Here is a 20590-nt window from a genome sequence, read left to right on the forward strand (position 1 = left end):
CCTCCCTTTGTAGTCACCAAAACTGGCTATTGGCCCTGCGTGGTGGTGGTTTATGGGCCACCATTCTGGCGGTCGGGCTTGTTCCGCTAGCGGGCGAAGCAAGAGGGGGGGCAACGCCGTGGCTGTATGTGAAATGACACCTGTTCAGAAACTGGCGATGCCGGGCATCCTGGCGCTGGCCTTTACCGCTTCATTAGCAAGTGGACGTGGTGTGGGAGTTTGGTCTCCTTATCCCGTGTGCGGGTCCAGCTAACATGGCGTCGGGATGGCGCACAGTTAACGCGTTTATTACAAGAACAGCGTACCATGTGAGACGGGACGACGAATTTCTCGGGATATCACGTTTCTTAGATGCCTCCTCATCTCGCCGAAACGGAGCCCACTAACCGTTTCATGGACCAGACAGAGCTTGTTTAAACTACGAAGCTTCCCTAATCTTGCGAAATGCGTTGAGGTTTGGCTGCAACACTTCCAGGCATTGTGCGCTGGTTTCTCAGAGAACGGAATGTGAACTGCCCTGCAGTGATTGGTTGAGGTAGATCAGGTCTCTTTGCTAGAAAACAAGATTGGCATGGTAACCACTGCTAGGCTATGATAGGTTTATTCAAAACCATCGGAGGGAATGGCGGTTTTTTGAAAGGTTTTGAGCAATGGGAGAGGATAGGACTTGCTACTCGACTGTTGCGGAGTACAATCGCTACAGCTCTTCCGTTTCTGTGAAGAGAGCTGTTAGTTGTAAAGACGTCCGGACACCCGAGCATAGCTGTATATTTTCGCGGACGTGAGACAATCACTGGTGGAAGTGGGGTGATCTCCTGCAGTACGATGTGCCACCGAACCTAGCAGCTTTGGCAGCATTTGCACACAGACGACAGCATCTCGTCTTTCACTGGCTGTATCGATAACAACGTTGCGCAGCTTCGGCCAACTCAGAAGCTTATCAATTGTTTTCAAGGGCATCTTTTTTATAGCAGCCTTGTACTGGGAGTAGTCACTCCCAGTGTCCACTGCATGCTTAATTATATTTTGATGCTTGGGATCAATCAGTGGAGAGACACAACAGAGTGAGCTTGCCTAGATTGGCACTCTCCCACTCACAGTAGCCACTCTGATCTACACGTAAATTCCAGTTAGGTTCCCCAGATCTATTGCAACTAACCTGAGTTCATGTTAATGAAATGTTATACCGCTGAAGTTTCTGTTTATATGTTTGTTCTATCTTGACCTTGATATTAGTTAGTAAATCTCTTTCTGATACCATAGGTCCTTCTTATTAATTTTTCAGCGACACCTATTCTTGATGTATTATGATTTTACCACACAATTCAATAGATGTGCTGATACTGACGTTAAAAAAAAAGATTATGGCTGATGGTAAGACACTGTTCTCCAAAGGAGAAATCTGGACACTATGAGAATTCTGTTTCTAGCACAGATCTGTGTAATAGTCTCAGACTGGCCGAATGATCACTTACAAACACTCTCAGTGTAAGGATACATAGTTGTTTCTCCCTTTACTTCAGTCTAGCTGCTGTTACTACAGTGGGTTCAAAAATGGCTCTGAGCACTATGGGACTTAACATCTGAGGTCATCAGTCCCCTAGACTTAGAACTACTTAAACCTAACTAACCTAAGGACATCACACACATCCATGCTTGATACAGGATTCGAACCTACGACAGTAGCAGCAGCGCTGTTCTGGACTGAAGTGCCTACAACCACTCGGCCACAGCGGCCGGTTACTACAGTGGGCCTTTAGTGGAGAAACTGATCCAAATTAGAGCCCTGCCTTGTCGCTGTTCCCCACTCGCTCTCGTGGTGAAAGACGTGACGTGTATCTTGCGACGCTCGCACGAGCCAGTCGACCTCTCATCGTCTTAGCCACAGATAAGGATCTGCTGGTGAACCGGTTTGGCACATGGCTGCGAACGTCCTTCAATGGGCTGGCCAGGTGGAACCGTGGTAGTCCGCCCTGCAGGAGGGCCGCGTGATGGCTGGTTCAAATGGCTCTGAGCACTATGGGACTTAACTTGTGAGGTCATCAGTCCCCTAAACTTAGAACTACTTAAACCTAAGTAACCTAAGGACATCACACACAGCAATGCCCGAGGCAGGATTCGAACCTGCGACCGTAGCTGTAGCGCCTAGAATCGCTCGGCCACTATGGGCGGGCCGCGTGTTGCTGAGGCCTCTACACGTTAATGCGCTTCCACCCATGGGATGTTTCCCTCACTCCCAACTCCTGGAAACGTGTTGATTTCTCATGTCGCCATTCTCCTGGGTGCCCGGACAAATATTCTGTTTTTCCGCACAGTGGCGGATTTAAGAATTTTCCGCCCCTATGCACACCATAATACATGCGCCGCCCCCCCCCCCCAAAAAAAATAACTCGTTTTAAAATAATAACGATTACCCGATCACTCCAAATTTGCCGTTTTGGGTGGGAGCGCTGTGAACTGTTTCCATATTCTGCTGTTTCTTGTTCTAGTCACGCTCAATCAAAATGTAATATGGTTCCAAAGCTGTACTTCGTGTACGGCAGCGGATAAAACAAACTTAAAACTGCATTGTGTTAATACATTCTTCTGTCGAAAGACAACAGAAGCGAACACAAGGAAAATAACTTTTCTCTTATGGCCAAAAAATTCAGCAGAGCGTATAGGAGACAACGGATTTTTATTATACAATAATTTTATTATGTTATTTTACACGAAACCTTTGAAAATGAATTTAAAGAAGTTGTGTTATGATCTAAAAATTGTCATACATCAGAAATTAACACATACTTTTACAGAGATGTGTTCAAATTAAAATTAAACTGTCGTTTTATGGTCTAATAACTTGAATGTGTAGCAGATAAAAAAAGGCGTTCGGTATTAATAGGTGAATCTGTAGGAAAGCGTAAGAAATTAAAATGAAGTAGAGATTTCGGTGCATGAACTTATAACTAAACACAGACTAACAAATACAGAACTAGATTTGCTGTTACACAATTTTACTGAATAATGTGGAAAAATCAAATCTGTTTTATATCTAATAGTTAATGTGTAAAACATTAGGGTCTGTGTATCTAGATGCTGCATAACAAGTACACACAATACCTTTAATCCATGTAATGGCAGAATAGTTTTGTACTGCAGCTACTGCTCTCACCATGGCTCTTTCTAACGCTATTAGCGAAGGTTTTATTTATTTATCGACGGAACTGAACAACGTTATTTATTAAAACTTTTTCATCTGAGTGTAATCACCGATAACGAATATTTCCGCAATAACTATACATTTCAGCAGACGCCAAGAATACGCATAATTTTTAATATACTACAGTATCAGTATGGCTTGACTGTACAGCGCCGAGCGGCCTGGGTCCTCCACCACTGGCAGTTACAAACTTCTTACAGCAAGGAAACGTAGAGACTGGCACCATACATGCACATGACTCAACGCCACCCCTCCCTGCCAACTCCTCCAATACTGGTCCGCCCTCCACCGCCTTACTGGTTGACATCCTGCCCCATATTACCAATTCCTCCATGACAACCACCCCTTCCCTGACAGCCTGATTAACACTAACTATATTGCTTGCCTCCTCTCTGATGTCTTCCCCATACCTGATGACCAACACTTCGATTACTCCCTCTTCCAGATATCATTGAGTGCACCAATACCACTGTCGTGCCTCTTGCCCACAGCTTCTGGTACTTGCTCCAGTTACCACCCTCAGAATTTAACACTCCTATCACAGAACACAACATTAAACTCATCCTCCCCTCCAAGACGCCGGCCGTAGTGGCCGAGAGGTTCTAGGCGCTTCAGTCTGGAACCGCGCTACCGCTACGGTCGCAGGTTCGAATCCTGCGTCGGGCATGGATGTGTGTGATGTCCTTAGGTTAGTTAGGTTTAAGTAGTGATAAGTCTAGGGGACTAATGACCTCAGATGTTGAGTCCCATAGTGTTCAGATTCATCCTCCCCTCCAAATGGAACACCAACCCTGGTCACGATTGCATCACCTACTTTGACATCAAGGAATGCCCTCTCTCCTTCCTTGCCACCCTTTCCACCCTGTACAACACCATCCTTTCCATTGGCCTTTACCCTAACCTGTGGAAAATCTCTCACATCTTGTTGTTCTTTAAACTCAACAAACCCCCTTCCAACATCTCGTCCTATACCTCATATGCCTCACCTCCATGTTCAGTAAGGTCTTGGAGTCCATCCTCTCCTGCTGTATCCATCACCACCTAACTCAACACCACTTCCTCCCTCTCACTCAGAGTGGTTTCCTGCCTTCCTTCTCTGCCAACAACCAGCCACTCATCCTTGCTCACCACCCCTACCTCCAACATAACTCCCATTGGTCTGATATTTTTGTTTCCCTTGATCTCCAGAACGACTATGACCATCTATGGCACTCGAGGCCCCTTTTCGGGCTCCAGTCCTACGCCATTCCTATCAACTTCATCTGTGTCATTGCCTCTTTCCTCTCCCACCATAATTCCTATGTCACTATCTATAATATCAATTCCCATATCTTCCACCCTACTGCAGGTGCGTCCCAGGGCTCCGTCCTTTCTCCTCTCATTTATGTCCTGTACATGAGTGGTATGTCCAAACCACACTCACCACTCGATCTCCTTTAATCAGCATCCCCTACCTCCAACATAACTCCCATTGGTCTGATATTTTTGTTTCCCTTGATCTCCAGAACGATTATGACCATCTATAGCACTCCATGCCCCTTTTCAAGCTCCAGTCCTACGCCATTCCCATCAACTTCATCTGTGTCATTGCCTCCCTCGTCTCCCATCATCATTCCCATGTCACTATCTATAATATCAATTCCCATATCTTCCACCCTACTGCAGGTGCGTCCCAGGGCTCCATCCTTTCTCCTCTCCTTTATGTCCTGTACATCAGTGGTATGTCCAAACCACACTCACTACTCAATCTCCTTTAATCAGCATCGCCTTAATTTCCCTCTGTCCTACCCTTAAATGGTCCCGGCACTCCCTGTAAATCCACCTAAATCTGTTTACTGCATGGTGCAACCATTGGCACCTTTGGATCAATTCTTTCACAACACCAGTGATCATTATAGGATGTACCAACCACTCCTTCTGGCTCTATGATTTCTACTTCACCATCTATGACCGTCATATTAAATTAACTTCCACCTTGAAATACCTTAGCCTCACCTTCGACGACCTCACCTGGACTCCCCATCTCTTAGCATCCAATGGAAAGCCCACAATAGACACTGCCTCCTTAAACTCATGTCTGACTGGACATGGGGATTGCATCCTTCCATCATCCTACATCTGTCCCATCCTTTGTTATGGATGTGTTGCCTGGATCTCTGTCCCTCCTAAATTCTGTAAAGCCCTGCAAATCATGCAACACCATGCGCTCTGCCTCACTTTCCATATTCATCCATCGTTTCCCAAAAAGATCCCCTACGACCTCATCCCTTTCCCAAATCTCCTCCTTTTCATTGAACACAACCATATTCTTTACACCAACAGCTGCCTCGATCCCCCTCACTCTCTGGTGTCTTCTTTCCTCTCCACTGCTGTTGCGTCTCTGCCGATGTGTCTCACCCTCGCTCCATCTCCACACACTCCACCTCCCCTCCCAAAGAAACTTCCAGTGTCTCCCTGTCCAGGATGATGTCTTCAATCTAATATTCATCCTTCCTTCCAACTCTGAGCCTCCCCTTCTTCTCCCATCCTCCCTAGGGTTCCCTCACCTTGCCCTCCCCCTTTGTCATTACCTCCCTCCTACCCCACTGTCCATCTCACTTCTTCTTTCCCAGTCATTGCACTCCTTCGTGGGTTGCTCCATTTCCCACCCTCCCTGTCTCCTGCCCCTTGCGTACTACTGGGTCCCACCTCCGGCCCCTTCCTGAATCCCCTCTTCGGCTGACCCCTTTCTCTCTCTGCTCTCTCCTTCCTCTGTCAGCTCCACTCCGTTGGCAGGTCCTCCCAATTTTAATCCAGTTATTTTCTGTATTGTTTTGTTATTCACTTTATGTGTTACATAAGCGCAGTGTGTGCTCCATGTAGTCATCCCACGTGGCTTTCATACTGTGAACACAGTTTTAAATTGTATATTCGTGCCGCCAGAGTTTACGTGCTATGTGTTTGTTGAGTGTCACTTTAACTATTAATTAAATGTACCTCCTCAAAATACGCTTATTTGCAGATTTTAACTAAAACGTTTCCTTTTCTTATGTGCAAAATTCATCTTTTATCCCCATATTTTACGTATCCAACGTTTCTTCTATGATATTTTAGACAGTCTCTTGGCTGAAGAGTGGCGAATTGTACCGCTGCTAGCCTGCCTCTGCCCACATGCGGCAGTACTGTGAAATTACAATAAAGGAAAAAAAAAACAAGTTCAATGGAACAGTGAGTCACTGACCTAATATTATTATTACTCATTCTTATCTTCCTCCCAGCAGCAGATCAGCAGAATGCTTATCACCAGTACTTTAGTGATAGCTTGCTGCCCTGTCGCTATAACGCATCCGTCCCATTTAGGGCTGTTGGCTAGACCAGCTGGAGCAGCTATCCAGTGCTAGGCTAATAGTGAAATTATCCTTTCCACTTCCAGCACTTATTTGCTTGTAGATCTGCAGGAGGCTACTGCAGTGTACTTCAGTGATAGCTTGCTGTCACATTATTATCACTACCCATCCTACCCATGCTGTGCTATCTGTTAGACTGGCTGGAGAAACTCTCCAGGGTCAGACTAATAGCAAAAATATCCACTCCACATCCAGCAGTTATTGACGAAACTGGATAGAGCTACTGCCTAGTGCTCAACCATTTCAACTCAAATTGCTCAAATAAACAATATTCCACACTGTTTACAAAACAACAACGACTTACATCTGTTCTATCTGTCAGTCCAGCATAGACTGAAGCTCCATCACAAGTGGACCAGGGGAGAGTATGTGGTGGTGAGAATGGTAAACAGTGCCATCTAGTGGTGGTGTTGTAACTAGCTCACTTGGGCTCCAGACCTCAAGGTGAACACAAAAAATTTGATATTCCTACCAATAAATTTGAATCTCCCAACATTTTTTTGTTGTTGAGAATTTCCATTCAAAATATCAGTTTTCCGCCAGTTCAATGGCAGGGAGGGCAGGTAACGTAATGTGTGGTCCTCAAAGTAGAGCAGTTTAACACAGACTCAGCGAATTCCCCGCCAATTTTAGAATTATGTCATGTGCAGTGAGAGGGAGGGGAGGAGAAGGGGATTTCCCTGAGGGGAACCCATGTGTTTGCTGTGAAATACCTATGATGTCATCAGGGGTAGGGGTAGTTAATTGGCCAAATAATTAATTTGATGTATAAACTGAGGTAGGAACCCCATCATCCCACTACTCGTGGTCTGCAACCAGTGTATGATACTCCTGTAACGTCATGGTGCCTTGCAAGAGTTCCACTGAACCATTGGATAAACACGTTAATGTTCCGTAGAGCATAATGGAGTCACTGCGAAGTTGTCTCTCCGTCCCACAGGACAGGTTCCAAAGCGCTGCTACCGTGAAAGACGACAGATTCGCGCTCTCCCACCAGCATGGTGAAGAACGTATCGGGACTCATCAGACCTTGCAGAGCTCTTCCACTGTCCAAGCGTCCAGTGCAGATGGTCACGTGCCCATCTCAGTAATAGGAGTCGATGTTGAGGTGTTGACATTGGCACATGCATGCGTCGTCGGCTGTACACACAGGTCGTTAGGAGTGTTTGGTAAACTCTGTGTTCAGACACACTTGTACTCTGCTCAGCATTATTGTCTAGTGTTATTTCCATCACAGTTCGCCACCTCTACTGTTTTACCAGTCTGCCCAGCATAATTCATCCGGCATCTCTAAGAGGGGTTGGCCGCCCACCCCCACAATGTCTGGATGTGGTGTCACCTAGTTTCGCCACATGCCGGAGACACTCAACACAGCACTCCTCGAACTCCCAACAATATGTGCAGTCTCCAAATTGCTGGTGTGGAGTATCCTGGCCATCACAATTTTTCCCAAGTTAAACTCAGATAGATCACGCTCCTTCCCCATTTTACGCACTGACAGCACACTCACTGATGCTACACACATTGTGTGTGTGTCTGACTAGCAGTAATTCCTCTCTAGGAAATGCTGCTATCGCCTGGATGGGTTAATATCGATCGTGGGTCGGTGGTCAACATGTTCTGGCTGATAAGTGTGTGCGCTTTTTACCGAGCACTGTTCTCAGACGAAATGGTGGCTCAGTGGTTCCAGTCTCCCTGCGGCAGTGGCGAGACGAACACGTCTTGTTTGTGTCACGCCTGTAGTGCTGCTTGAGAGCTAGTGCGCGTTTGTTTACTACCGTGTAGCGGCTTGTCTTAAGAGTCCGATTTCATCGGCCATCATGAAGTTTTCTTACTGCCAAGCCACAATAAAATTAACGTTTCCTTGGTATCATGAGTGACCGATGGCATATGATTAGAATGGTTCATACGAGACAAGATGCATCTCGCGCCTACGATCTCGGAATTCATACTTCGGTTATCAGTACTACAGTGCACATAAGACTGTCGAATGACGAGCTGTGCGCCGTCTTTGTGCGGTGGCATGCTAACGATCACAAGTACTCTGAAGTACGTTTAGTGACTGTCGTGGTTGTTCACTCTCGACATGGGCTCCGAACTTCCATTTGAGGTACTGTTGGACGTTGTGGTGGCCACCTTTAAACCTTACAGAAATATCGTCAGTCATATTCAAAAATGGTTCAAATTGCTCTGAGCACTATGGGACTTAACATCTAAGGTCAACTTAGTGCCTAGCCCGCCTGCTCCCGAAGGCCCTTGCACCACGCTCTCCCTCAGCCCGTATAAAGCTTTCAGACGTCCCACCACCCTTCTTTTACTTCCACCATTTTTTCTTCTAACTGTGTTACGTCTGTACTACAATATTGCAAACGCACTTGAAATTCACGAAGGCAATATATGTCTTTCTTCAGCAGCACAGGTCATCAAATGTTGTTGATGGGGAACAGCTCCACGTCGACTGCCGTGCCATCTGGCGATCGCTTTGTGCTTCTGATCTTGCTACTGACGTCCAGTCTCCATGGTAGCTTACGGTCAATGAGAAGCAAGTATCACGGTAACGCCTTCATGCGATTCACTCGGTTGTGTGTAGCCAGTGGTGTTCTGGACACGGACGAACATGGCCTAGTGTGCGGGTCGGCGATAGGTGTCTGGTTCTTGGTGAGACATGCTGGTTCTGATTACCCGTACGACACTTCATCAGATATGTTCTCACCTGTTCCTCTTTCTGGGCTGAGGATATTTCACACGTACGGAGACCAACTCCATGACGTGGATTTGTGGACACGCAGTTCATTACTTGTTCGCTGACGACGAAAAAATGTCCTTAATTTTTGTCACTTCCCTAATGAACGCCATTGTACAGTTGTCCATAATCCCAAATACAGACAATTTTTCTCCAAATTTCTTTGTAGCGTCTTACTTAGCTCGGGCGTCCTGCCATGAGCAATTGATCCCTGCTGCTTCCACTACTAGAACTAGTATATTCTCTTGTTGTCAGAATATTCTTCTCCGAAATACTATGCGTCCGTAGAAGATTACTACACGATTGTTTCTTATCAAATTAGGGGATAGAAGGGCGTTATGTTAATTATTAAATTACAAGTGGATTTCACAATAAGTGTCACGCATATATGATATTTTGAGGGCTTGATATCCTTTTAAATTCTCACATTCTTATATTTCATTCTCGTATTACTTCTTATATTAATTATTGTATTTTATTCGTATGTTTACTCTTCTGGTTCAAATGGTCTGAGCACTATGGGATGTAACATCTCAGGTCATCAGTCCCTTAGAACTTAGAACTACTTAAACCTAACTAACCTAAGGACATCACAGACATCCATGCCCGAGGCAGGATTCGAACCTGCGACCGTAGCGGTCGCGCGGTTCCAGATTGAAGCGCCCAGAACCGCTCCGCCACAACGGCAGACTACTTTTCTGCAAGATTTTGTACATTCCCTTCTGTGATACTGAACATTCGAAACACTGATATTCAGAACACCATGAGCATCACCCAAAGGCAGGTTTCCCAAAGTGTTGGTGGAGATTTGGCGTGTTGGCAGTTATTTCGCGGCAAACCATGCATAACAAATTAATTTTCCGAAAAATGGGGCTTCCAGTTGATTTTCAATCGAGATACAATACATGAATTTCACCGGAAACAATTAAAAATTATTCTCTCGTTCTTTTTTTAAATTTTTCTTTATTCATCTGACATACGATTAGTAGACGGATAAGGATGACGTTATATCACTAACCTATACACTGGAAAACATTCGTGTAGTTATTTTCTAGAAACAAGGATATATACATGACAAACAAAAATAATAGTAATAATCGGGCATGGTACATGAAGAGCAAAATTAAAAAACGACGACGCTAACTACTGTGCCACTATTTGGTCTGGAGACAACGTCCCTCGAAAATACCTCGAAAACTTGGACAGTTTTTTTTTTTCATAAACGGTCATGTATCTACGGGTAAGCCCAGTTATGTGTTCGCTTTTTGACCCCTCTTCCACTCAGCGAAGTTTTTGGGAAATCGGGTTATGGCACTAGCTGTGTTCTCCTCGTTAGTGACTATACAACATAGTGATTGTTTAGCGTAACTTTCGAATTCCAGTGTCGAATATGAACTATTGTAGCTTGTATGTTTCCTGCGTTTTAAACAAAAGGGAAAAAGAGGTGTGAGTAATGAGGGTCAGGCTGTTGTTGGTTTAGCTTGAACACCACGCATTTACTATTTGCAGAGCCCGAGTGTAGCTGTACACCCTTCATATACCGCGATTCCATCCGTCGCACAAAGTAATATTGATCGCAGCTCCAAACCATTGACAGTTTCCTTCTGTAATGGGACATTCTACTCTAGCATTACTTTTGCTCAACAGTAGTTGTCAATACGAGTATTATTTTTCAAATTTTGGACAGGTCAGTATTATCTCAGATGCTTTTCCGAATAGTTTCATATAATTATGTACACAGTATGTTACATTTCAAGCTAAAATTTATGAGAATTTATGAAAAAATACTTTCTAAAATGTTTTAGTCTCGATGTTATAATCAATAACTAGTAGTTCTGAATGTACAGTTAAAATTATTTCTTTTAGAAACATTTTAAATTATTAATTGTAGGCACACTTATAACTTCTATTATTAATTACGCAGTACTGTACTGGTTATTATGTTTATTTCTGGATTTATGTATGAAATAATAATCGAAACTAATAATGTATTAGAAATTCATTTGTTGACAGAAATTGTAAACCATTTGAAATATGATTATTTCCGAAGTGTTGGAGTCGTAATCATGCTTCTGACCTGATCACAGGTATTTTTGTATTTTGTGCGAACAATGTAATTACGGCTTTGTTAATGTGAAAAATGAAAAGGTTGTATGATTTACTAAAATGTGAGGAAACAGATTAACGTAAAAACGAAAATTTCGCAACAACAATCTTCAAATTTATTTAGATCAGTCCAACAGTGAAGAGCTAAAATGTGACATTTTAGGCTTCAAGAATCAGACTCCTAGACAAGAAGGACTGGAGCCAACTCTATATGATAAGGTAAGTAAACGAGAAAGTTTTCTGTAACCTTCGCTCCTCTCAAAGCTTCATAAAAGACTGATATGGACAATATTTGGAATTAGGAAGATGGAGGGAGATCACAATTCCCATACTCACTCTTGTTATAAATTGGCTTTTGACAGCGTGTGCTACTGTCGCTTAATCTCTGTCGTGTGGATATACGATACCTTAAAACGCATAAATTTGTCATAAGTGGGACATGCGCCCATGGTAAGTCACAGGATCTGTGTAGTACAGTTGTTTGTTGAATTCCGTGTAACTGCGGCTAGGGTCACATTGCATTACAGGACGCGCTGTCAAAGAAATGTGCTTTAAACGCATTTAACAGCATATGAATGAAAATGGAGATATATCAACTTCAGATCAATATGCTACGACTCAATTTTTTTATTAATCCCTTAGAAAACTCCCCCCTTTACGGGCAACCATCCGAAATCAGCATCACGTGTATATTGCAGTTAATCAAAGGCCGCTGTTTCGAGCTTAACCCAATGCATGGTTAATGACATCCAGTGGTGTACTCATCTGCGTGTCTATGTACATTTGTCATCTATGTTGCTAACAGTTATTGTGTAAATACTTTCCAAGGCCTCTCCTGACATCCTGCTGCACTCTGTCCCGGGCTATTAGTGTTACGATGGTCAACAACACGTCTACAGATCATCTCACCATCTTTCTTCTCGTCTTGCTCTCGTTTGTTTATTTTAGAGGTACTTCATCTATTGTCAATTTTGTGGCATATAATAGTGTATTTGGATGTGATATTTGGCTTAACTGAACTAACGACAAGAAGAGGCAGCGAAATACGAATTTTACTGCTTGCCTCAATTTGCATCTACGTCTACAATATCTACAAGACTAATCTGCATTTCATGTTTAAGTGCTTGTTGGAGGGTTCATAGAACAACTTTCATATTACTTCTTGACCTTTTCACTGCAGAATAGGGTGTGGGAGAAGTGAACACTTCAATCTTTCCGTGTGAGTCCTAATTTCTCTTCCTTGTTACGATAGTTGTTTCGCCCCACAGAGATGGGAGTCAACAATATATTTTCACATTCGGAGGGACAAGTTCGTCATTGAACTTTTGTTGAAATATCTCGTCGCAACGGAGAAAACCTTTGTTTTAATGAATGGCTAGTCAACTCTCTTATAATATCCGTGATACTGAGTTCCCCTTTTCGCGAAATTCAAAATGAGCACTCCTTCTTTGAACTTATTCGATGTGCTCCTTCAGTCCCATCTAGTAAGAGGATAAACAAGTGTATTACAGACAGCATCTTCCGTAGATTTGTTCATCGTCTAAGTGTATTGCCAAACAATTCTGTAAAATTTCGCCATCCCCGCGACATTTTATGGTGTGTAGTCTCCCCGTAAGGCAATGTATGCACTGCAAACTATTCGATATCGGGCTATTACCTTCGCAAATAGGTCTTTTCGTGTGGCGTTCCATTCCTCCACCATCGCGGCTGATAACTGCTGGATGGTTGTTCGTGCAGTACGTCTCACCAACGCAACTCAGGGAGGCAATCTAGTGCGTTCAACAGATGTCCTCTTTTTCTAAGAGCGTTGTTCGTTGCGGTCACGCTTTGTCGTCCTTGAGTATGTACTCACGGACGAATGCACCCCTGAAAAGACGCTCGTGTTGAAGAAGTACAGAGCCAGAATGACGCTGACTTTCATATGAGCACACTGTAGGGCATGCATTACTGTTCGTGGTGATGACACATTCTATTAAGAACATTGCCCCGCCGTTTGTAGTGTCCGCGGAAACTATTTGAATTGTGATGGCTTCGGTGTAATTACTGTCTTTCAATAACAGAGTCATTTATAATCGTCTCACTTCATATTTTTAAGCTACTTGTTTACTATACTGCAGCAGTTCGTTCTATGTATGGTCCTAGTTTCACCTTTCATCGAGGTAAGTTACATAGCAGTGACGCAACATGCGAAAATTACTTTCGTCCTTACGTTTTGAACAGCGCGGTTTTATAAAATTTGTGCTTCGTGCAAATAAGACAGAGAAAGACAGAGATATAGAGAGGGAGGGAGGGGGGGAGAGAGGGATGGAGAGGGAGACAGAGAGAGAGAGAGAGAGACAGTAATGAAATTTAATGAAACATTAGCAGAGCTGACATGCGTCATCTCTCTTAGCAGCCAGCAGGGTATATTTTAAGACTCCTGCAGCGCACACGTTAAGAGACGCCTCTGTTAGTCTGTCTGTATGCCTCTCCCCCCCCCCCCCCCCGTCCGTCTCTCTCTCTCTCTCTCTCTCTCATGCTCACACACACAAACACACACACACACACACAGTCGCAAAGGTGTCTCTCTCGAGGCCACCCAGAAAGTGGTTACATATGTGTAATGAGCTTGGCATTTGAAAACAGACAGACAGAGAAAGAGATGAAATAGAGGAGTGTATGTGTGCGTTTTGCTAACCCTGAAGCTAATGCATCTACAACGTTTTTCAAGATGAAACATCTCTACACCGTTTTATAATGCTGTACAAATTTAGTTCTTTTGCATGTATGTTTGTGTGTGTGTGTAACCAATTCAGAGGCAAAAAGTTCTTTGAGCATAGTGTTAAATCAAGTGTAGCTTATGTATTTTTTCCACATAGGAATATGCTGTGTCATTGAATATGATGACTTTTCCTGTAATTCAGACGCAAATATCCTTTAACATGACGTCATTCTTAACAATTATAGTGTACAGTACGTAACTTTTCCGAAATACTCGATATCTTTGAACTTGGCACCATTTTGAGGCAATTCATCCTAATTTTAATACCCGATAGAGTACTAGGCTCTCATTGGCTGCTCCCTTTTAACACGCATTAAAATACAGCGCTGTTTTTGAGTGGAGAGGGGGATAAAAGGGGGAAAGTGGGAGGGAAGGGGAGCGGAGGGCTTAGCTTGTCACGTCATGATGATGACGTCATCGATTACGAGGCGTGACATGACGCCACCTTTGATTGTAACGTCATGGTCCATGTGCGTAGGCAACCCGCAGTTAAGCAATTAAAATTAAACGATAGGTAGGGGACCCTATAATCACATTCTTAAAATCCTTATAGGCTCTTTGGAACATGTGTATTGGAATCCAGCTGCCGTTGCTGCAGTTAGAACTTTGCCAGGTCCACTATCTGTCTCGCAACCACCAGTAGGTCTGAAACGAACTGTTCTACGCGGTCGAGCAACCAACACTTAGCTTACAGGGTGTTGGGAATTACAGAGTGATCGTCGGATGTCAATAACACACTTCGAGAAGGTAGTCTTTTTCTTATGCAACACACTTCCTCTGTCTGACGTCTTAACCTGGATCGGTTATTCTGCTGCCATTGGCGAATGGTCCGATTTGTCTGTTATTTTTGTCTTCGGCTGCATTTTCCTCCTATGTTGTCAATAGTACATAACACGATAAATATGTAAATATAAAAACTGTGGCTATATTTACAGAACTGTGTTTTCGTCACGATAAGGAGCAATCAAGAGACAATAATATTCACAGAGTTTCAGAATATACCAGTACAATATCTGCACTTACTGGGCTTAGAGTCAGCGCGACATCTGTTTCACGCACCGCAGCAGAAGCGGGTGTTGTTGCCGACGAGAGGACAAGGCACTGTGAGGACTGCGGAGGTGGTTGTGAAGCTAGCAAGGGAGCTCCGAGCTCCCCAGGTGGGAAGCCAAGAAAACGCAGGCCATTGTATCCAAAAGGCTGCCGCCAAAGCCATGGCCCTCCCAGGACACAGGGGAATCGGGCGCAAGCAGCTCTGCCCTCCTCAGCAGGAAGTGGCAAGCAACAATTGCTTTTACTGCCGCTTCATGTAATAGGGAATATGTAACTGTTTACAAAACTGTAACCGAATAATCGGATCCGCAAATGTAAATTTTTTACTTATAACTGTTTGTCGCTGTGAAAGTCTTCAGTGTTTCTTCAGTCCGGAACCGCGTTGGTGCTACGGTCGCGGGTTCGAATCCTGCCTCGAGCATGGATGTGTGCGATGTCGTTAGGTTTAAGTAGTTCTACGTCTAGCGGACTGATGACCTCAGATGTTAAGTTCCATTGTGGTCAGAGCCATTTGAACCGTTTTTCTTCAGAGTTTCGAGTATATCAGTATATCTCAGCACAAAAAACGGAGTTTATGGGTCTTTGCACTACAGTGGTTGTTTGGTTGGTTGATTAGGAGGGAGGGAACTAAAAAGCGAGGTCATTGCTTCCATTGGCTTCATTACGGCTTTATCGCCGCATTGCATTGTAAGTACTTCGGCCGTGCTCTTCCAAAGGAATCATCCCGGCATTTGCCTGAAGCGATGTAGGGAAACCACGGAAAACCTAAATTAGGAAGGCCGGACGCAGGTTGGAACTGTCGTCCTACAGTAAAGTAAAAACAACAAATTAAAATTTAGCTCTGGAGATATTTGTTGTGGGCAGGCTCTAGCGAAGAGTGCTGTTTCAAACTGAGTGAGGTGGCTCAATTGTTAGCACACGGGACTCGAATTCTGAAGAAAGACTGTTCAAATTCGCGTCAGGTCATTATGATTTAGGTTTTCCGTGATTTCCCTACATCGCTTCAGGCAAACGCCGGGATGGTTCCTTTGAAAGAGCACGTCCGATTTCCTTCCCATCCTTCGCTAATCGGATCGGAACGATGACCTCGCTCATTGGTCCCATCCACGAAATCAGCCCCCACCTGTTTCAAACAAGTTTGTGAGTAATTCAGTAAAATAGAAAACGATTACATCTTCCTTAAGTACAGAAAAATAACTTCCTTCCACTTCATTTTCCTCTTGGATATGTGTAGAACAAGAGACTTAGAATACTAAGATTATTGTTTTGCATTCCAATTCCCATGAAAACGGTGTAAATAGCAGGCAAGAATGAACCGGCAGTGTAAAGAGCAGTTTCTAATTTTACAGTTACTTTTCATCTTTATCATGTGAGAAGTGACGCTATAGCATGCCTTCCAATGTCATTACAGAATGACTATGAAATATATATTGTATGTTCAAGATCTGTCATGGAAAATGCTAATCTACTTCCATTTTCCTGAGCTCAAATTGTTCGTTATAGTAAATGATACAGATTCTCTTTTCTAGGAACATTAATCGGAACGCACAAAGAATATAGTGGAGAAGTAGTAAAGAGGAAGTTCTCCTGAATACGTTATTGTAGTGTCTGTGTTATTCCGAATTACAAAGCAATGTTTCTTAGGACATGAATTCATGGCCAAAGCCACAGAGACTGTGTCGACTACAGCCGTTATAAAATACACGAATTGAATTCACAGTTGTGAATATGGAAAGCCATCAGCTGTATAAGAGAATGAGAACAATGAAAATTTTTGCCGGACCAGCATTCGAACCATTATTTCATGCTTATTGCGAGCGGTCGCCTTGCCATCAAAGTTCCATATTTCATCAACCATATGTGTACAACCCGTACTCGTAGAACGATTATTTATATTCCCGTACAGGTGTGACATTTTATTTGAGAGTCGCTTCACAACATATGGAAGTATGGGTGTGGTCGCGAATCGTGCTCGGATAGCCTAATGGTCGGGCGACTGCACGCGGTAAGCGGGAAAACCGGCTGCTAGTCCCGGTCCGGTCACTCTATTACACAGCTCATGGTTTTCTGTAATCACGGTAATAATTCGTTTCAATATTTCATTACGGCTTTATCGCCGCATTGCATTGTAATTTGGAATAACACAGGCTTTGCAATATCGTATTTATCCGCCGACACTGGGCAAGCGTTTTTCAAGTAAAATGTATCATCTGTAGGTGCATATACATCTTGGATGTTCGAGTACTGGCTGTAGACATATGACTGACGACTTATGCAAGTCTGAGTGTGGCCGTGAGTTTTGTTCCGATATGCAAATGATAAGGCAACCGCTCATGATAAGCGGAAAATCCGTGTTCAAGTCCCGGTCTGGCACAAATCTTCATTGTGGTCATTCCATTGTACAGCTAACGGTAGTCCATATTCGCAATTACGAATGGGCATTAACTACACCAGTACGTGATTATACACCTGCAAGATTGTTAAGTATTAGATGTGACTTATCTCCTATTAAGCTGGCATGTCTAACAATGTTATCAGGTTACCCCAGGATGAATGAATGACTAGCTAACGAGCTAGCGAGCAAAGGACGTTGAAGACTTTCGTGCTAGTATACCTACTTCGCATTATGTATGGTACATCAAAAGCAGAATCTGACACAGGTGGAAGTATACAATAATATATTGCCTCTTAGAAAAAATGAAATGCCATACAAAAGGGGACGAGGAAACGAACTGAAATTTCATAGTTTGAGAGAGTATGTGATTTTTAAATGATTATGAAACTGCGTCAGATTTACGAGTAACTTATCAGTACAAGGTCACTTATCAATCTGACGTTGCAACCCATCTGGTCTCGATGGATGCACAGGTTCGGTATGGAAGGACATCATACAAAGCAGATGTATCCTCCCGTGGGTCAAGTTGGCTCACATTTGTTGTAACCAGTCCTTGAAATTCTGATGCTGGGTCTGGAACAGAGGTAACATCCGAGCTGGTCTCACACAAGTTCTACCATGGACAAATCTGAGGGCGTTGTTGGACACAGGAGTACCTCAGCATTACCCAGGTATTTCATACAGACACGTACCATGTGTGGACAAACATTGTACATTCGAAAAATGCCATCACAGTACTGTGGTACTGTGGTAGCAGAGTAGGATGTAGGACGTACGTTCCTTACCTTTGTGTCGTCAAAATTCTCTCAATCGCTGTCAGCCAAAACCTGAAGTCGTGCCCAATGGCTCCCTACACCGTGACATCAGATGTGACACCACTGTGCCTCTGCATAACATTGGAAGAATACAACTTCCCCAAGACCGCCAACATACTCGCCAATGATGGTTATCTGGGTTAGTGCAACCACACAATTCGTCGCTGAATACAATGTAACACCATTATCAGCAGTCCACTCCAAACGCAGCTGTTTATTTTAGGAAATTTGCAACACTTGGCTTCATTAGAGCAATATATTAATTTGCAACCAGTTTTGGTCACTGACCATCATCTGACACCTGAATCAACGTTAGAAAACAGAAATAACAAGAAAATCTCAGTGCGCAAAAGTCATGAAGAGACGAAATACAAAAATGTAACTTACGAAATGTTGAGTACTGCAAGTCACATATCAATCATGCTGCACCATACAATCGTATTAACTCTGAGTTTCGTGAGTAATAATACAGAAAAACAATACTTTTAACACATCAAAAGCCTCCCTCATGCACACACAACGGGAAAGTGGCAATATATAGTCAGGACATAGCATGTGAAGCCAAAGCCGTTGTAACCTTAAAGATAAGTAAACAGCGTAGAAAAATGATAAGCATCAATCATCAAAAATAGCTAGTTTATCCCTCCCCCCCCCCCCCCAAGTGTTTAATAAATAGTATATGACAATAACGTAGATAAAGTAACCTATGAGAAAAATCTCTAATACAAAATTAAAACAAGAGTGCTTAGGTACATTGTATAATTCAACGTATGTCGCTACCCAAGAGACAGGGACACAGAATAAAATAATTATGATTATGGTTCCCGGTATATTACTGAGAAGCTACATCAAATTGTTCAAATGGCTCTGAGCACTATGGGACTTAACATATATGGTCACCAGTCCCCTAGAATTTAGAACTACTTAAACCTAACTAACCTAAGGACATCACACAATACCCAGTCATCACGAAAGCTACATCAACATGCAAATAAGAAGACTAGGGTTAGACAGTACAAGGTACAAAGTGTTACAACTCAGTAACTTAATAAACGGTACCTCAGTCGTAGTATGCAAAAGATTGGTCAATAAAATCATTATTTCATGTCCATATGTATGGCTAAAATAACATACAACTCACATCTAACTTATAATCTAACCGGAGTTACATGCAGTACATTTCCTCAGAGGGATATGGCTGTACGATTTATAGGAATAGATTTATATCGGTTTCTACTGTGGATAGTTATTTAAGATTTTTAGTTGGTTGTAGTGACTGAAAACTGTCTTTATATTTTTGATTTTATATTGTTTAGTTATTCATTTATTGATTACACACTTCATCCCAGTCAATACAATGTTTATTTGTCTGCACCAGATGAACCTGACTCTTTCTTAGTTTTCAATAACATTTCCGAGCCCATTAGTTATTTGCATGATGTTCCATATTGATTACACAAATCTGGGTATTGTCTATTGATCCCTCCCTGGAAATGTGGTCCATGTAACTCCTGTGTGACTGCAAGTTAGATAGAAGTGCTACATTATTTTAGCCACACATATGGACATGAAATAACGACTTTATTGATAGAACTTCTGTATACTAGCACTAAGGTACCCTTTAGTAAGTTATTGAGTTGTAACACTGTGCCTTCTACTGTTTGGCTCCGGTTTTCTGATTTCCATGTGATGTAGCTTCTCAGTAATATACTGGGAGCCTCACTCGCAATTACTTGTTCCAGCGCTCATGTCTTTTGGTACGTGTCATTTACTGAATTATACATAGTACCTAGGATTTTGCACTCTTGTTTTCATTTTGTTTCAATGATATTTGTCATATGTTACTTTATTTACATTATTTTTATGTAATGCTTACTAAACAGATAAGAAAAATCCAAGTGTTTTTGATAAGCGATGCTTGTGATTTTTGTAAATTGTTTAGTTGTGTCAGTATTTTTAGTGTTGTAGTTACGGCTAGTTTTATCTTAAAATTATCTCTGTATGTCATGCACTATATCGACTAGACATCTTCTTCGTGTTGCCTTTAAGGTTAGAAGTGCTTTGCTTTCTCATGCTATGACTTGTCTATATATGACCACTTTCCTGTTGCGTGTGCATGAGAACGTTGCTGA

Source organism: Schistocerca cancellata, chromosome 4 (genome assembly GCF_023864275.1).
Source record: "Schistocerca cancellata isolate TAMUIC-IGC-003103 chromosome 4, iqSchCanc2.1, whole genome shotgun sequence".
Lineage (NCBI taxonomy): Eukaryota > Metazoa > Arthropoda > Insecta > Orthoptera > Acrididae > Schistocerca > Schistocerca cancellata.